Below are 19,394 nucleotides of genomic sequence, written 5' to 3'. Positions count from 1 at the left end.
TCCGGGTACTTAAGTCCGTGTACCAGTATGCATACTTAAGTTGGTTATTTTCTAAAAATGATTATTCGTGAACTTACTTATATAAACTAAGGAATGCAAGTTTGCAAACCGTGGCTATCAAGTTCATGAATCGATTCGAGTGAATCAAATCGTTTTTGCTTCGATCGTGTCTTGTATACTTCTATAAGATATAATCAATTGAACAACTCTCTAACTAGTTCATTCAAGTCATTTGAACTAGTTATAGTAAAGAAGAATGTGGTTGACATGAAAGTGCTCATATGGCTAACCATTTGGTTAACTACTGTTGAACCAACTAGATGTACATGTTTGGGTACTGTTACACAAACCTAAATAAACGTGCATTTCATTTGTGTGTAACAAGCTAAGTTTCGATAACGGTTGAAAGATATTAGCTTGAATCTAATCAGGTTTTCATCTAACGGTGAATATTGAATGCTTTGTTACTAAGCTAACATTGATTGCAAACCCTGATTTGAAAGACTATATAAAGGAGAACTCTAGCAACTAGGAAACCTAATCCCCACACCTCATGTGTGATACTAGTTTTATTAGCTAGAGTCAATTCTCCTTTAACCTTAGGTTTCTACCGAGGCCCTGTAGGTTAACGACTTGAGGACTTCATTGGGATTGTGAAGCCAGACCGATACTACTTATCTTGTAGTTGTGTTATCTGATCTTGTTGTTTCTATCATACTAAGTACAACCATAAGATTGGCTTGAGATTGATTTCTCCGATAGGCAAGATGTAAAAGAAGTCACAAACATCTTCGTCTCATCGTTTCTGATTCCATATCATCCTTCACTAGTCGATTAAGATTATTGTGAGGTGATTGATAATACTGAGCTGTTCTTCGGGAATATAAGTATGGTTTATCAATTGGTCCTTGTTCACCTTGATTTATCAAAAGACGGAACAAAAACTCGTAGGTATTCCTGTGGGAGACAGATTTATCTATTACCATAGACTTTTCTGTATGATACAGATTTTTTTATTAAAGTCTTCGACTTTGGGTCGTAGAAACTCTTAGTTGTGGGTGAGATCAGCTAAGGGAATCAAGTGCGTAGTATCCTAATGGGATCAGAGACGTAAGGAGCGCAACTGTACCTTAGATCAGTGTGAGATTGATTGTGCTTCAACTACAGTCCAGACTGAAGTTAGTTTATAGTAAGATAGTGTCTATAGCGGCTTAATACATTGTGTGTTCAACCTGGACTAGGTCCCGGGGTTTTCTGCATTTGCGGTTTCCTCGTTAACAAAACTTTTGGTGTCTGTGTTATTTATTTTCCGCATTATATTTTGTTATATAATTGAAATATCACAAGTTGTACGTTGAATCAATCAATTGGGAAATCCAACCTTTGGTTGTTGATTGAAATTGATTGATCCTTGAACATTGGTCTTTGGTACCGTTAAAGTGATTTCTCTTGTATTCAATTGGACTCGCAGATTTCTATTTGCTTGAGTAAGTATTGAATCGAGAAAGTGAGATACAACTCTTTGATATACTTTTATTAAGATTGAGTCTGACTGTCTAGTTGATTCTCTTAAAAGTATATTGGATTTAGTCCATACAGATTTCTAATCGAAATATTGGGTGTGGTTGTTAGACCCCCGCTTTTACAATTGGTATCAGAGCAGGCAAACACGTTTAAAGACCTTACAAGTCTGTGTTTGTAGCGATCCGACTCTATGGACAAGAGTACTATCTCAGATAAACGCATCACCAGAAATAAAAGTCCTTTCTCGACTGTATCTATTAAACAGAAAGATTCGTCAATCCCAAATATAGACGAACCACGTGTTCTGACGAGACACAGAGATACTGACATGTGTTCTACCGATTACCCTTCAAAAAAGTCTATCTCTATTAATGAAAGGGAAACATCTAAAGAGAGTGAACCAATTCTAAATCTTGTTAGAATCCAATCTGATAGATTTAATCGGTTTAAAAATCATGCCAATGTTCTTCTTGGTGTAGTAAGAGACTGCAATTCCAAAAACGCCGAAGTTCAGCCTTCACGTAACCTACTTGAGGCACGCCTTGAAAATGATGTTTTGGAAATTTAACATTGCTTGAATAAACTCTCGATTCAAGGATGTATCAAAAAATCCTCTACACCATCTACTTCTCTTGAAACCAAAAGAGCTTCAGTTTCAGAAGTAAAACAGGAATCCCTTCCTATTAAAAAGGATGTACTTGCAATCTCCATTAATCAAGAATGTTGCACATCAACTTGGAGGAAGAAATCTTCAAACGGTGTTGTTAATACGAAACCTTCTAATCACCTTCATGATCAGAAAGTATGTCTCTTTTTTGATTCAAAAGGTCCTGTTAAGCTAAAGAGAAGCATTAGGTTGAATAAAAATTCCATTGTTCAACTTCAACACACCTTAGACTTAATTCTCAAAGGTGTAACTGACATTCGTATGTCTAAACCAATTTGTTTTTGTACTTACCTTGTGTATGCTACCAGGAAAGTCAGTTCAATGAGTTCCTCGAATGCTCAAAAGCAGAACAAACTTCTTAACAAAAATCGTCTAATGAAAGATCAAGTCTTTTCTTCTGTTAAACGAGGAGATAACATTACCTCTGATGTGAACAAAATCCCAGGATAAAGGAGCAAATATGATAATATGAGAAATAACCTGAAGGAGATAATTGAAGACTATAAAGAAATTGTCAACAGGTTGTCAACCTCCTCAAGTCAAAATTCTTCTGGGTTTCTGGACAAAGGTATTGGGTTCGAGTCCAAGGGAATGAAGAAAATAACCCTAGTAGAAGATGATAATCCAAATGCCCCATGTTACTATGCCTATACACATCCGGATGTTGAGAATGAGGATATGGTTTCTGCTGAAGTGGTTCATGATTTTCTTAAATATTTTGAGGAAGTGAAACTGCAGCTCATTAATACTTTGAAGAGTCTTGATGTGTTAAGAACTGAGTTGGAAAAGGTTAATTATGAACTTGGTCTCATAAAGACACATGTTAAAGATCTTCTCAATGAGGATATTTTCTCTGAAGAAGCAGTAGATGTTGTCAATCACAAGCTCAAAGACCTCAACGCTGGTGAGGATCCCGAATTGTCTTTTTGACTTTAGTTCGTGTTCGGCTTTGGCATAGGAGTATGTTTTTTTAGCTTGTTGATTTTATTTATCTAGTAAATCAGAATTTTATTCTTGTGTTTTTAGGAAGAATAAGTAGAGTTTGGAATAGCTATTATTGTGATTACACATAGCTATGTCCAACGTTTTCATCTTCATGTTTTTAGGCTTATTTGTTTAAATTCTAAAAAGTTGTTTGGAAGATGATTTTTGCAGTATTAATCTTTATGGTTTTATATATTGCAATTTATTATGGGATATGTGTGTTTGCGTCCGTCAATTATGGTTGTCCCATATGTTGTCAAAAGTTAAGTCTTTCATATGTCGATATGCATGTATTGATAAAAGAATGAATGAACTTTTGACATTACAAAAGTTTTAAGCCTATTATTTGTCATTATGCAAATATTGATGGAAGATAGGATGAACTTTTGTTTACAAGGATTATGTCTATTGTATGTCATTGTGCAAATAGTGATGGAAAATAGAATGAATCCTTGTCTATTCCGCAGTATTCATCTTCCCTGATCCATATTTTATGTATATACTGTACGTCTCTGTAAGTTCTCTTATGTTGAGCATATCCGATTGAATTAATCATGGTTTCTCTTGTGGTTAATTTAATTGAGTATTTTTGGATTCAAATTCATATTCATATGTGATTTGTTATGTCCAAGGAAATCCTTTTTTTCTTGTGAAAGTAAGATCGCTCTTGTTGTTCTTTCGGGAATGACATTTTATGGGGGAGAGTACTTAATTGAACTTGCGTTTAATTGCCAAATCTTTGTAGGGAGTGCGGTTGTGGAATATTATAGGGGTTATCTTGTATCTTTATGAACTCCTTGATGAAAGCATTTATCTTCGGATATATGATTGCATCTAAAAAGTTGATACACACTTTCTTTTGGTCATGAAATATCTCTATGGAAATTTCATTAGGATCCCACTAGTTTTCGTACCTTTGCCGATTTTATTGACAAAAAGGGGGAGAATTAATGTGTAGTTCACACTATAAATACATATGGTTTTCGGATCATTATGTAAGGGGGAGTGGTTTCCATGTGAGATGGAGTATTGACTAAGAGGGAGTGATACATTTCACCATAGTATTGTTGTCGAAGTTGTGATATAATTGAACTTTGATGTTGTGTAATAATACTATGACACTGTATAACAATGATTGGGATCTATTGTTTTCTCATTGTTATAGCTACGGATCTTCAACAACGATGATGCTGAATTGAATACCTTTAAAATCATTGGAGTACTTGGAAGTGACAAAGATTTCGAGTAATGTTGAAGAACCAAGAAGATCGGGCATGTGGAAGAGAAGCTACAAAAGTTTATTTATCTATTTTTGTATTCCATATATATTGATAGTTTTGTCACTAAAATTGACAAAGAGGGAGATTGTTAGGGCACTGCTCGGTCGAACTCGCATGCGTTGCTATCTCAAGCATGTTTGTCAATGTTAGTGATCAAAACTATAAGTCTTGATTTCTAGTCTACTTATAGCTAAGTCTTGGACTAGGATAAAAAGTGTATTTGAGATCAAGACTCCATGGAGATCGTCATACAAAGACGAAGAACTACTCAAGGAACTGGTGGAACTTCATCGACTAAAAGGTATGTGGAGACTTGAACTTATCTCTCACTCAAAAGTCTATCTACCCTATCTCCTATCTTGAGACAAAAGTCGTTTTGCTATATAGACTTTGATTATACACATTTTTTATTCCGAGCCGAGTTTATCTCGCTTATCTATTTCTTGAAATATGTTTTGGTAAGCTTTCGCTTTGGCCAAGTTCATCTTTACTAGTGATGAAAGTCATATTAAGTTTCAATTACTTTAAAATTGCTTTGACGAAAAATAGTGTGTGAACAACAACTATATAACGTCCTCTAAGAATGTTTCAATCATTGAAATGAGAGTTTAGATTATATAGCCATGGTTGTATATAAACACTGTGTGGTAACTCATACGTGTATAAGTCTTTATTCCTTGAACCAAAGTATGCGTACTTTGCTGCTCAGGAAAACTGGACTAGAGTCCGCGTACCAAGTCCGCGTACTGTCGGAAGTTCACATCCCGTGAATTTCTGCTAGAGTTTGTGAACTGAAAACAAACTTATTCCGGGTACTTAAGTTTGCGTAACAATATGCGTACTTAAGTTGGTTATTTTCTAAAAACGATTATTCGTGAACTTAAACTTATATAAACTAAGGAATGTAATTGAACAACTCCCTAACTAGTTCATTTGAGTCATTTGAACTAGTTATGGTAAAGAAGAATATGGTTGATATGAAAGTGATCATATGGCTAACCATATGGTTAACTATTGTTGAACCAACTAGATGTACATGTTTGGGTACTGTTACACAAATCTAAATAAACGTGCATTTCATTTGTGTGTAACAATCTAAGTTTCGATGTAACGGTTTAAAGATATTAGCTTGAATCTAATCAGGTTTTCATCTAACGGTGAATATTGAATGCTTTGTTACTAAGCTAACATTGATTGCAAACCCTGATTTGAAAGACTATATAAAGGAGAACTCTAGCAAATGGGAAACCTAATCCCCACACCTCCTGTGTGATACTAGTTGTATTATGTAGGGTCAATTCTCCTTTAACCTTAGGTTTCTACTGAGACCCTGTAGGTTAACGACTTGAAGACTTCATTGGGATTGTGAAGCCATACCGATACTACTTTTCTTGTAGTTGTGTGATCTGATCTTGATGTTTTTATCGTACTAAGTATAATCGTAAGATTGGCTTGAGATTGATTTCTCCGATATGCAAGATATAAAAGAAGTCACAAACATCTTCGTCTAATCGTTTGTGATTCCGCAATATCTTCTTTCGCTACTCGATTAAGATTATTGTGAGGTGATTGATAATACTTAGATGTTCTTCGGGAATATAAGTCTGGTTTATCAATTGGTCCTTGTTCACCTTGATTTATCAAAAGATGGAACAAAAACTCGTAGGTATTCCTGTGGGAGACAGATTTATCTATTACCGTAGACTTTTCTGTATGATACGGATTTTTTTATTAAAGTCTTCGACTTTGGGTCGTAGCAACTCTTAGTTGTGGGTGATATCAGCTAAGGGAATCAAGTGCGTAGTATCCTAATGGGATCAGAGACGTAAGAAGCGCAACTGTACCTTAGATCAGTGTGAGATTGATTGTGGTTCAACTACAGTCCAGACTGAAGTTAGTTTATAGTAAGATAGTGTCTATAGCGGCTTAATACATTGTGTGTTCAACCTGGACTAGGTCCCGGGGTTTTTCTGCATTTGCGGTTTCCTCGTTAACAAAACTTCTGGTGTTTGTGTTATTTCTTTTCCGTATTATATTTTGTTATATAAATGAAATATCATAGGTTGTGCATTGAATCAATCAATTGGGAAATCAAACCTTTGTTTGTTGATTGAAATTGATTAATCCTTAAATATTGGTCTTTGGTATCGTTCAAGTGATTTCTCTTGTATTCAATTAGACTCGCAGATTTCTATTTGCTTGAGTAAGTATTGAATCGAGAAAATGAGATACTTTGATATACTTTTATTAAGATTGAGTCTGACTGTCTAGTTCATTCTCTTAAAAGTATATTGGAGTTAGTCCATGCAGATTGCTAATTGAAATATTGGGTGTGGTTGTTAGACCCCCGCTTTTTCAGTCCACCATATCCTTTTCGAAAGGAAATCATAGAACCATGTTTCTCATAGTGTTTAGACTATAAATTTCTTTCTAATGATCTAGTCTTTTCTTTGGAAACTAAATTCTTTGAAGAAGAGATGCATTTATATACCTCTGATGATTTCTGAACAAGTTTTAGCTTGTTTGCTAATCGATTCGCTCTTTGTTGAAGTTTGTTGACATTTTTGATTTTGTGTTTGTACTTGAAACACTTTGAAATTTCATGACCTTTGAGAGAACAATAAGAGCATGTCAAACTGGAAAATGATTCAGACGCAAAGACCAAGGTTATGTAATCTAAACTCTCATTTCAATTATTGAAACATTCTTAGAGGACGTTATAGAGTTGTTACACCATTTCTCGTCAAAGCCACTTTCAAAGTGATTGAAACATATCATGACTTTCGTCACTAGGTAAAGATAAACTTGATCGAAGCGAAAATCTTACCAACACATATTTCGAGATATAGATAGGCGAGGTATACTCGGCTCGAAATACCAAATGTGTATAATCCAAGTATATATATAGCATACGACTTATTGTCTCAAAGAGTCGGAGATAGAGTAGATAAACTTTTGAGTGACAGATAAGTTCAAGACTTCACATACCTTTTTGTTGAGAAGTTCCATCGGTTCCTTGAGTAGTTCTTCTTCTTGTATGATGAATCACCATGAAGTCCTTGAGATCAACTATACTTTCTATCCTAGTCCGAGACTTAGCTATAATAGACTAGAAATCAAGACTTATAGTTTTGATCACTAACATTGACAAACATGCTTGAGATGGCATCGCATGCGAGTTCGACCGAGCAATGCTCTAACAATCTCCCCCTTTATCAATTTTAGTGACAAAACTACCAATACATATGGAATACAAAAAAGATAAAGAAACTTTAGTAGCTCCTATTCCACATGTATAATCTTCAACATTCCTCGAAATCTTCGTCACTTCCAAGTACTCAAATGATCCAAAAGGTTGTAAGTTTAGTATCACCGTTGTTGAAGATCTGTAGCTATAACAATGAGAAAGCATCGGTCTCGATCATTGTTATACAGTGTCATAGTATTATTACACAGTGTCAAAGTCCAATTGTATCACAACTTCAACAATAATACTAAGGTGATATGTATCACTCCCCCTTAGTCAATACTCCATCTCACATGGAAACCACTCCCCTTTACACAATGATCCGAAAATCATATGTATTTGTAGTGTGAACTACATATTAATTCTTCCCCTTTTTGTCAATAAAATTGGCAAAGGTACAAGAACGGGATCATAGTGAAATTTCCGTAAGAGACATTTCATGACTAAAAGGAAATACATACCATCTAATTTAGATGCAATCATATAGCCGAAGCTAATAGCATTCATCAAGGAGTTTAAAGATACAAGATAACTCCTCTAATATTCCACAACCGCACTCCCCTTAATATATTACCATTATGCACAAGTTCAAAAGAACTCTCCCCCATTTGATGTCATTTCCGAAAGAACAACAAGAGCGACCTTAATTTCAAAAGAAAAGAAGGATTTTATTGGACACCAAAAACCACGAGAATGATTTTCAATGTCCAAAAACTCAATCAAATTAATTACAAGTAAACCCATGATTAATTTAATCGGAATAGGCAATCAAATTAAACACAAAAGGTGATCAACTTAATTGATTATGCTCGACATAAGAGAACTTACGGGGCATACGACTAACATAACCATTAGAAAATGAATAGGATAGTCGTTCATATACTCAACATAAGACGAATCTTACGGAGTATGAAAATACTCAATTAGATTAATTACAAGAGAACCCATAATTAATCTAATTGGAATGCACAACCAAACTAATTACAAAAGTAATCAATTCAATTGTCATTTGTTTTTCTCAACATAAAAAGACTTATGGAGCAATAACTAGATAACCAAACAAGATGATTAATTTAGTTCAAAAATGCTCAACATAAAGTACCTTACGAAACAACCAACAAAGCTAATCAAAATTTAATCAACTTGGTTGTATCGTGCTCAATATAAGACACATTACGGAGCCTCACAGTAATACATAAAATATGGATCAGGGATGATCAATACTGCGGAACACTCAAGGATTCATTCTATCTTCAATCACTATTTGCATAACGATATTTGATAAGCATGTAAATGCTACATTTTATACCCATATTTATATTAGATAGGATACAATATTTTAGTTGCTAATACTATTTTAGTGCTTTTGTAGAAAGTACAAGTGAATTCGATCATCCAGCGAATAAACAACAAAATGTGAGACTTAATGGTGTTTGCGACGAAAATTGCAAAATGTGGTTAACCTGGTATTTCCATATAGCAACCACAATGATGAAATGTGGTTGGCCTGGTGTTTCCATATATCAACAATCACAATGATGAAATATGGTTGACCTGGTATTTCCATGTATCAGCAACCACAATGATGAAATGGGGTTGGCCTGGTATTTCCATGTATCAGCAACCACAATGATCAAATATGTTGGCCTGGCATTTCTATATATCAGCAACACTTATTATGTTGGCCTGGTATCTCCATATATATCAGCAGCATATAATTATTTCACAGCCGAGGTCACAATGGGCAGACAAGTTTTAATTTGCTCTTCAATTAATGCATGGTCAATCGAGTCGACGTCGGCACACTAATGCCACCTAAGATTGGTCAAGGGTGACTTTATTATTGTTAGCATAAGAATGGAAGAATATCACCTCCATGACCACGTGAAAATGAAGTGCAAATGAAGAAAAAGGAAAGATTTACATATCTTGTCCTTACATAAGTTCTCTTGCTATATATATATAAAGAATCTGAAGGAATGTTTGAGACCAAATGACGTCATTTGTGCAAATACAGTTAAGGTGGGCCCAACACATGCAAGAAAATATCATGCTTTTTAAATGAAATTAATTCATTTCCTTGGTGGTTTCATATACTATGGAAAGTGGATATTTGCTGATACTGTACAATGTTTCGTCATATTATGACAAGCGGCACAATATTATTGGGAAGATTGCATTTCATGACATGTGGAAGACTTCTATTGGGAGGTGATTTGGCGACGACGTGAATTCATCTGTGGGCTATATTTATGTGTTGTTTCAAAATGAACCAGGGGGGATCGGCCAGAGAGCCGTTCACAGAGAAGAGGCGACAAGGGTTTGGTGTATTTTGAGTTTTCTTTTCTCATGGTTTGCTAAATTGTTTGTTAGAGTTTAGATTGAAACCAATTTATTTATCTAACTCTACAATGATATTTCTAATAATGATTCATTGATTAGTGATTTCTCTTCATATAGCTTGGTGTTTAATCGATTATGTGATTTTCTTGATTACTTATGCTTTTGAATTGATATAGCGTGCTTAGTTAAATTCTTTGACGCAATATACTTTAGGATTGATATGTAATACTTTAGAATCACTACCCATGAAGCGAAGGAAATTATAGCGGAGAAACCATATTTTAGAATTTAAACATATTATCTTCTGAGACATGAGATTGATTTCGAAATTTGTCTTGAGTAATAAATAGAAATTAGTAGAGTCTTATATGATTGAATTGGTGGAAATCGAAAACCCTAGCAACCCTAATAACCATTCTCATTTGTTTATCGTTAGAATTATTATTATTTCATTTTGTTTCTGAAAATCGTTAAAACATTATCTCTTTGATTATTGAGTTTTGGTATTAGTTAGTAGATGTATTTTCACACTCCTCGTGGGAACGACCTGTACTTTCCATTGTTCTACTAGTTAGACATTGTGCACTTGCAGTATTTTATTGTAGGTTTCTGAGCCTACCAAGTTTTTGGCGCCGCTGCCGGGGAGTGGTTGCAAAATACTCCCTAGTTGATATCATTGTATAGTTTATTTTTATTTTAGTTTTAGTTTTTGTACATAATTTCTTTTTCTTTTTCTTTTAGATTTTCTTTAGTTTCTTTTTACGCAGTTTGTTTGATTTTTTTTTAGGTACCTTAGTGATTGAAGTGCTGCAATTGAAACCAGTAGTTGGCGAAAAGAAAGTATGCACTCGCAAATCTTTTGCAAGAGCGACTTGGAAGATCCATTAGAGGTTTGCTTAGCTCATTTTGGGTATGATTTTGATGATGATAGTGTTATTTGTGAAGTCAATGCTTTGTTAGACTACACACCGCTGCTAGACACTAATAAATGGAAGCCCAAACTAGAACCTCTATTTTTTTTCTGATTCTCGGCTAGTTCCATCAGTCGAGAATGCTTCTACCTTGACCATAAGCCATTAAGTTCTGAATTTTGTCGTCTTGATGATATTCATAATGAAACCGTTTTAGATGATAATGGGTCCAAGAGTCATGATATTATTGCTCCATTGAGGCCTTTTTCAACGGGTGAATTTGAAAAAATATCAGTCGTGGAAGTTATTTCCGCTGACTTAGAACCAGATTTAGGGAGTACAATAACTGTTCAATTCTTTAGACAATCTTTAATAATCATTTGCGAAACTGATTTACTTCATATTCAAGGTTCGAATTATGCTATAAATAAGATTGAATTCAGTTTTATCTCTCTGGGTACTAATCTTTCTTATTGTAGGTTCATGTTTTCAACTAATCAAATTATTTGGGTTGATCCCCAACTCTTCAGGTTTTATATATATAATTTGCAGCTTACCTTGGGGTACCAACCCCACATTGTTTGAGAACGTGCTACTGTAGAGTCGGGAAACAATACATTTCGGTTCATGGGAGTCAATCCATCAGATTTGTTCCCTGCACTCTATCTTTTATTTTTAATTCTTTAGTTTTTGCATATGTATTTTAGAATTTCCCACCTTAATTTCTATGTTGGATGACTCAATTATATTGAGGACAATGTAATGTTTAAGTATGGGGGAGTGGCGCTTTTGTTAGGATTTTTCTTTAAAGTATATATATATATATATATATATATATATATATATATATTGCATAATATCTCTGTTTTGCTCGAGGACTAGCAAAATATAAGTGTGGGGGTGTTGATAAGCATGTAAATGCTATATTTTATACCCAAATTTATATTAACTAGGATACAATATTTTACTTGCTAATACTATTTTAGTGCTTTTGTAGAAAGTACAAGTGAACTCGATCATCCAGCGAATAAACAGCAAAATGTGAGACTTAATGGTGTTTGCGACGAAAATTGCAAAATGTGGTTGGCCTGGTATTTCCATATATCAGCAACCACAATGATGAAATGTGGTTGGCCTGGTATTTCCATATATCAACAATCACAATGATGAAATATGGTTGACCTGGTATTTCCATGTATCAGCAACCACAATGATGAAATGGGGTTGGCATGGTATTTCCATGTATCAGCAACCACAATGATCAAATATGTTGGCCTGGTATTTCTATATATCGGCAGCACTTATTATGTTGGCCTGGCATTTCTATATATCAGCAGCACTTATTATGTTGGCCTGGTATCTCCATATATATCAGCGGCATATAATTATTTCACGGCCGAGGTCACAATGGGAAGACAAGTTTTAATTTGCTCTTCAATTAATGCATGGTGAAGCGAGTCGACGTCAGCACACTAATGCCACCTAAGATTGGTCAAGAGTGACTTTATTATTGTTAGCATAAGAATGGAAGAATATCACCTCCATGACCACGTGAAAATGAAGTGCAAATGAAGAAAAAGGAAAGATTAACCTATCTTGTCCTTACATAAGTTCTCTTGCTATATATATATAAAGAATCTGAAGGAATGTTTGAGACCAAATGACGTCATTTGTGCAAATACAGTTAAGGTGGGCCCAACACATGCAAGAAAATATCATGCTTTTTAAATGAAATTAATTTATTTCCTTGGTGGTTTCATATACTATGGAAAGTGGATATTTGCTGATATTGTACAATGTTTCGTCATATTATGACACGCGACACAATATTATTGGGAGGATTGCATTTCATGACATGTGGAAGACTTCTATTAGGAGGTGATGTGGCGACGACGTGAATTCATCTGTGGGTTATATTTATGTGTTGTTTCAAAATGAACCAGGGGGGATCGGCCAGAGAGCCGTTCACAGAGAAGAGGCGACAAGGGTTTGGTGTATTTTGAGTTTTCTTTTCTCATGGTTTGCTAAATTGTTTGTTAGAGTTTAGATTGAAACCAATTTATTTATCTAACTCTACGATGATATTTCTAATAATGATTCATTGATTAGTGATTTCTCTTCATATAGCTTGGTGTTTAATCGATTATGTGATTTTCTTGATTACTTATGCTTTTCAATTGATATAGCGTGCTTAGTTAAATTCTTTGACGCAATATGCTTTAGGATTGATATGTAATACTTTAGAATCACTACCCATGAAGCGAAGGAAATTACAGCGGAGAAACCATATTTTAGAATTTAAACATATTATCTTCTGAGACATGAGATTGATTTCGAAATTTGTCTTGAGTAATAAATAGAAATTAGTAGAGTCTTATATGATTGAATTGGTGGAAATCGAAAACCCTAGCAACCCTAATAACCATTCTCATTTGTTTATCGTTAGAATTATTATTATTTCATTTTGTTTCTGAAAATCGTTAAAACATTATCTCTTTGATTATTGAGTTTTGGTATTAGTTAGTAGAAGTATTTCACACTCCTCGTGGGAACAACCTGTACTTTCCATTGTTCTACTAGTTAGACACTGTGCACTTGCAGTATTTTATTGTAGGTTTCTGAGCCTACCAAGTTTTTGGCGCCGCTGCCGGGGAGTGGTTGCAAAATACTCCCTAGTTGATATCATTGTATAGTTTATTTTTATTTTAGTTTTAGTTTTTGTACATAATTTCTTTTTCTTTTTCTTTTAGATTTTCTTTAGTTTCTTTTTACGCAGTTTGTTTGAATTTTTTTTAGGTACCTTAGTGATTGAAGTGCTGCAATTGAAACCAGTAGTGGGCGAAAAGAAAGTATGCACTCGCAAAGCTTTTGCAAGAGCGACTTGGAAGATCCATTAGAGGTTTGCTTAGCTCATTTTGGGTATGATTTTGATGATGATAGTGTTATTTGTGAAGTCAATGATTTGTTAGACTCCACACCGCTGCTAGACACTAATAAATGGAAGCCCAAACTAGAACCTCTATTTTTTTTTTTCTGATTCTCGACTAGTTCCATCAGTCGAGAATGCTTCTACCTTGACCATAAGCCATTAAGTTCTGAATTTTGTCGTCTTGATGATATTCATAATGAAACCGTTTTAGATGATAATGGGTCCAAGAGTCATGATATTATTGCTCCATTGAGGCCTTGTTCAGCGAGTGAATTTGAAAAAATATCAGTCGTGGAAGTTATTTCCGCTGACTTAGAACCAAATTTAGGGAGTACAATAATTGTTCAATTCTTTAGACAATCTTTAATAATCATTTGCGAAACTGATTTACTTCATATTCAAGGTTCGAATTATGCTATAAATAAGATTGAATTCAGTTTTATCTCTCTGGGTACTAATCTTTCTTACTGTAGGTTCATGTTTTCAACTAATCAAATTATTTGGGTTGATCCCCAACTCTTCAGGTTTTATATATATAATTCGCAGCTTACCTTGGGGTACCAACCCCACATTGTTTGAGAACGTGCTACTGTAAAGTCGGGAAACAATACATTTCGGTTCATGGGAGTCAATCCATCAGATTTGTTCCCTGCACTCTATCTTTTATTTTTAATTCTTTAGTTTTTGCATATGTATTTTAGAATTTCCCACCTTAATTTCTATGTTGGATGACTCAATTATATTGAGGACAATGTAATTTTTAAGTATGGGGGAGTGGCGCTTTTGTTAGGATTTTTCTTTAATATATATATATATATTGCATAATATCTCTGTTTTGCTCGAAGACTAGAAAAATATAAGTGTGGGGGTGTTGATAAGCATGTAAAATGCTACATTTTATACCCATATTTATATTAACTAGGATACAATATTTTACTTGTTAATACTATTTTAGTTCTTTTGTAGAAAGTACAAGTGAACTCGATTATCTAGCGAATAAACAGCAAAATGTGAGACTTAATGGTGTTTGCGACGAAAATTGCAAAATGTGGTTGGCCTGGTATTTCCATATATCAGCAACCACAATGATGAAATGTGGTTGGCCTGGTATTTCCATATATCAACAATCACAATGATGAAATATGGTTGACCTGGTATTTTCATGTATCAGCAACCACAATGATGAAATGGGGTTGGCCTGGTATTTCCATGTATCAGCAACCACAATGATCAAATATGTTGGCCTGGTATTTCTATATATCAGCAGCACTTATTATGTTGGCCTGGCATTTCTATATATCAGCAGCACTTATTATGTTGGCCTGGTATCTCCATATATATCAGCGGCATATAATTATTTCATGGCCGAGGTCACAATGGGCAGACAAGTTTTAATTTGCTCTTCAATTAATGCATGGTGAAGCGAGTCGACGTCAGCACACTAATGCCACCTAAGATTGGTCAAGAGTGACTTTATTATTGTTAGCATAAGAATGGAAGAATATCACCTCCATGACCACGTGAAAATGAAGTGCAAATGAAGAAAAAGGAAAGATTAACATATCTTGTCCTTACATAAGTTCTCTTGCTATATATATATAAAGAATCTGAAGGAATGTTTGAGACCAAATGACGTCATTTGTGCAAATACAGTTAAGATGGGCCCAACACATGCAAGAAAATATCATGCTTTTTAAATGAAATTAATTCATTTCCTTGGTGGTTTCATATACTATGGAAAGTGGATATTCGTTGATACTTTACAATGTTTCGTCATATTATGACACGCGACACAATATTATTAAGAGGATTTCATTTCATGACATGTGGCGAAGACGTGAATTCATCTGTGGGCTATATTTATGTGTTGTTTCAAAATGAACCAGGGGGGATCGGCCGGAGAGCCGTTCACAGAGAAGAAGCGACAAGGGTTTGGTGTATTTTGAATTTTCTTTTCTCATGGTTTGCTAAATTGTTTGTTAGGGTTTAGATTGAAACCAATTTATTTATATAAACTCTACGATGATATTTCTAATAATGATTCATTGATTAGTGATTTCTCTTCATATAGCTTGGTGTTTAATCGATTATGTGATTTTCTTGATTACTTGTGTTTTTCAATTGATATAACGTGCTTAGTTAAATTCTTTAACGCAATATGCTTTGGGATTGATATGTAATACTTTAGAATCACTACCCATGAAGCGAAGGAATTACAACGGAGAAACCATATTTTAGAATTTAAACATATTATCTTCCGAGACATGAGATTGATTTCGAAATTTGTCTTGAGTAATAAATAGAAATTAGTAGAGTTTTATATGATTGAATTGGTAGAAATCGAAAACCCTAGCAACCCTAATAACCCTTCTCATTTTTTTATCTTTAGAATTATTATTATTTCATTTTGTTTCTGAAAATCGTTAAAACATTATCTCTTTGATTATTGAGTTTTGGTATTAGTTAGTAGAAGTATTTTCACACTCCTCGTGGGAACGACCTGTACTTGCTATTGTTCTACTAGTTAGACACTGTGCACTTGCAGTATTTTATTATAGGTTTCTGAGCCTACCAATATTAATAGACATAATCCTTGAAAACAAAAGATTTTAACATATCTTCCATCAAAGAATTGACAATATAGGCTTAACTTTTGTATTTATCAAAAGTCTATTCATTCTTTTACCAGTACGTGAATACCGATCACAAATGACTTTACTTTTGACAGAATACGGGACCTTCAAGTTTACGGATGCAAACATACATATCCCATAACAAATTGCAATATAACAAATCACAAGGATAAATAGTGAAAAAACATCATCCTCCAAATATTTTTAGAATTTAAATACCAATAAACCTAAAAAAGAACAAGAAGATGAAACATAATAGCTATGTGTAGTCACAATCATTTCTATTCAAGCACTAGTTATTCTTCCATCTAAACCAAAAATAAGACATACTAGGCAACAAAAAGGCAACAAGCTAAAAAAGCAGACTCCGGTGCTATTCCGTACACGAACCAAGATCATATGGACGGTTCCGAATCCTCATGAGACACCAGGTCTTTGATATTGTGAACAACAACATTCATTGCAGCATTAGAGAGGTAATTCTCTTTGCGAAGATCATTGATTTGATGTTTTATGAGACCAAGGTCAGAGACAACCTTTTCCAACTCAGTTTTCAACTTATCAAGACCTTTTAGTGTATCAACAAGCTGTTGTTTGGCTTCCCCAAAGTACTTAAGAAAGTCACGAACAACTTCAGCATAAATCATATCATCCTTCTCAGCATCTTCATGATCATAGGCAAAGAAACATGAAGCATTAGGATGACCTTCATCTACAGTTTTTCTCTTTCTCTTAGATTCAACAACAATCTCTTTGTAAAGGAATCCTTTTGAAAAACCACCGTAGCAAGATGAGGAGGAAGACATTCTTGAAAACCCAAAATCCAACCTGGAGTACACGTACGTGACTTGTAACCAAGAGGTCGGAAATTTATTCCTGGGGAAGATATTCTTGGGTTTCGTAGAACCGTTGACTCGGGCCAGAACAGGTATCCGTTCGAGTACAACATTACCCAAAAGAATAAAACAAACAAAGCACAAAAAAAATACTTACGCAAAAATGTTTGTTATTGATACTCCGGCTAAAGACGATAAGAAAATAGTTTAGAGAATCAGAAAATACATTGCCATCAAGTACACCTGACAATATCTCACTCAACAGGGATTTTTGTGAATGAGATTCCACCTTGTGATTAATTAGCACAAGTATGAGCCTTGAGCTCATCAAGCGACATAGATTACGGTTGACTCTCCTTTTCAAAAGTCTTGAGGGAAAACGATTATGATGTGAAAAGTTATCATAAAATTTGCTATCATCAAAATAAGATGCATAGTTTTTATTTTTACCTGAAGTAGCTTGACCAGGGAAATTCGACAACCTGTTAATGATCTCTTTATATCCTTTCATTATCATTTTTAGATTGTCTTCGCCATCTTTTCTTTTTTCTTCTGGTTCCTTTTTCACATCGAGAACAACATCATTTCCCTTTATATCATAAGAAGATTTATGACCTCTTCTTCGATGAAATGATTTCGGAAGACTGTCTCTCCTTTGAACATTTGAGGAACATCTTGAACTGACCTTTCTGGTATAGAACACAGAGCGAGTACTAAAACCAATTGGTTTAGACATGCGAATGTCAATTACACCTTCAATAATCAAATCTAAGGTGTGTTGAAGACAATCAATAGATTTGTCATTCAACCTAGATTTTCTCTCTCGTTCAACATGTCCTTTTGAATCACAAAAGAGGCATATTTTCTGATCAAAGAGGTGATCAGGAGAAACAGTTTTACAACCATTGTTAGGAGACTTCTTCCTTCCATGTGGTGTGGATATTCCTTGTTTAGAGGAAGACACAATCACATCATTTCTTACAGGAAGGGATTCAGATGTTACTTCTGGTTTAGGGACGTTTTCAGTCGTAGCAGAAGTACTTGGTATATTAGACTGCTTAGAGAATCCTTGAATAGAGAGTTTACACAAGCGATGTTCAATTTCCAAGGCATCCTTTTTCAGGCTAGCCTCAAGAGTCATACGTGAAGAATGATCTTTAGTATTTTCCTTGAATTTGCAGTCTCTTATTACACCAAGAAGAACATTTACATGGTGTTTCAACCAATTAAATATATCAGCTTGAATTATAACAAGATTTAGAATCAATTCACTTTCTTCATCTGAATCCCGTTCATTGCTAGAGAAGCTCTCTTTTGAAGGGTAATCGGGATCACACATGTCGATGTTAGTCTGTCTCGTCTGAACACAAGGTTCGTCTATATTCGCGATTGAAGAAACTTTCTCTTTAATAGAATTTGACGAGATATAACTTTTATTTCTGGCGACGTGTTTATCAAAGATAATACTCTTGTCCATAGAGTCGGATCGCTACAAACACAGACTTGTAAGGTCTTAAACGTGTTTGCCTGCTCTGATACCAATTGAAAAAGCGGGGGTCTAATAGCACCACCCAATATTTCGCTTAACAATCTGTATGGAAAAACTCCAATATACTTTGCTAGAGAATCAACTAGACAGTCAGACTCAATACAGACTAAAGTATATCGAGGAGTTAATATCTCTCTCTTGTTTTGATCTACTCGAGCTAATAGAAATCAGCGAGTCTTTAATCAAACACAAGAAATAACTTGGATGGTACCAAAGACCAATATCCAAGGATCAATCAATGACAATCAACAACCGAAGGTTGGATTACTCTAATTGATGATCTAACGCACAACTTGTATTATTTCAATTATAAAGATAAAACAATATAATGCGGAAATTGAAATAACACAGACACCATAAATTTTGTTAACGAGGAAACCGCAAATGCAGAAAAACTCCGGGACCTAGTACAGATTGAACACACACTGTATTAATCCGCTACAGACACTAGCCTACTCGAAGCTAACTTCAGACTGGACTGTAGTTGAAAC

This window comes from Papaver somniferum, chromosome 4 (genome assembly GCF_003573695.1).
Source record: "Papaver somniferum cultivar HN1 chromosome 4, ASM357369v1, whole genome shotgun sequence".
NCBI classification, from domain to species: domain Eukaryota; kingdom Viridiplantae; phylum Streptophyta; class Magnoliopsida; order Ranunculales; family Papaveraceae; genus Papaver; species Papaver somniferum.
This window is presented reverse-complemented; position numbering follows the sequence as displayed.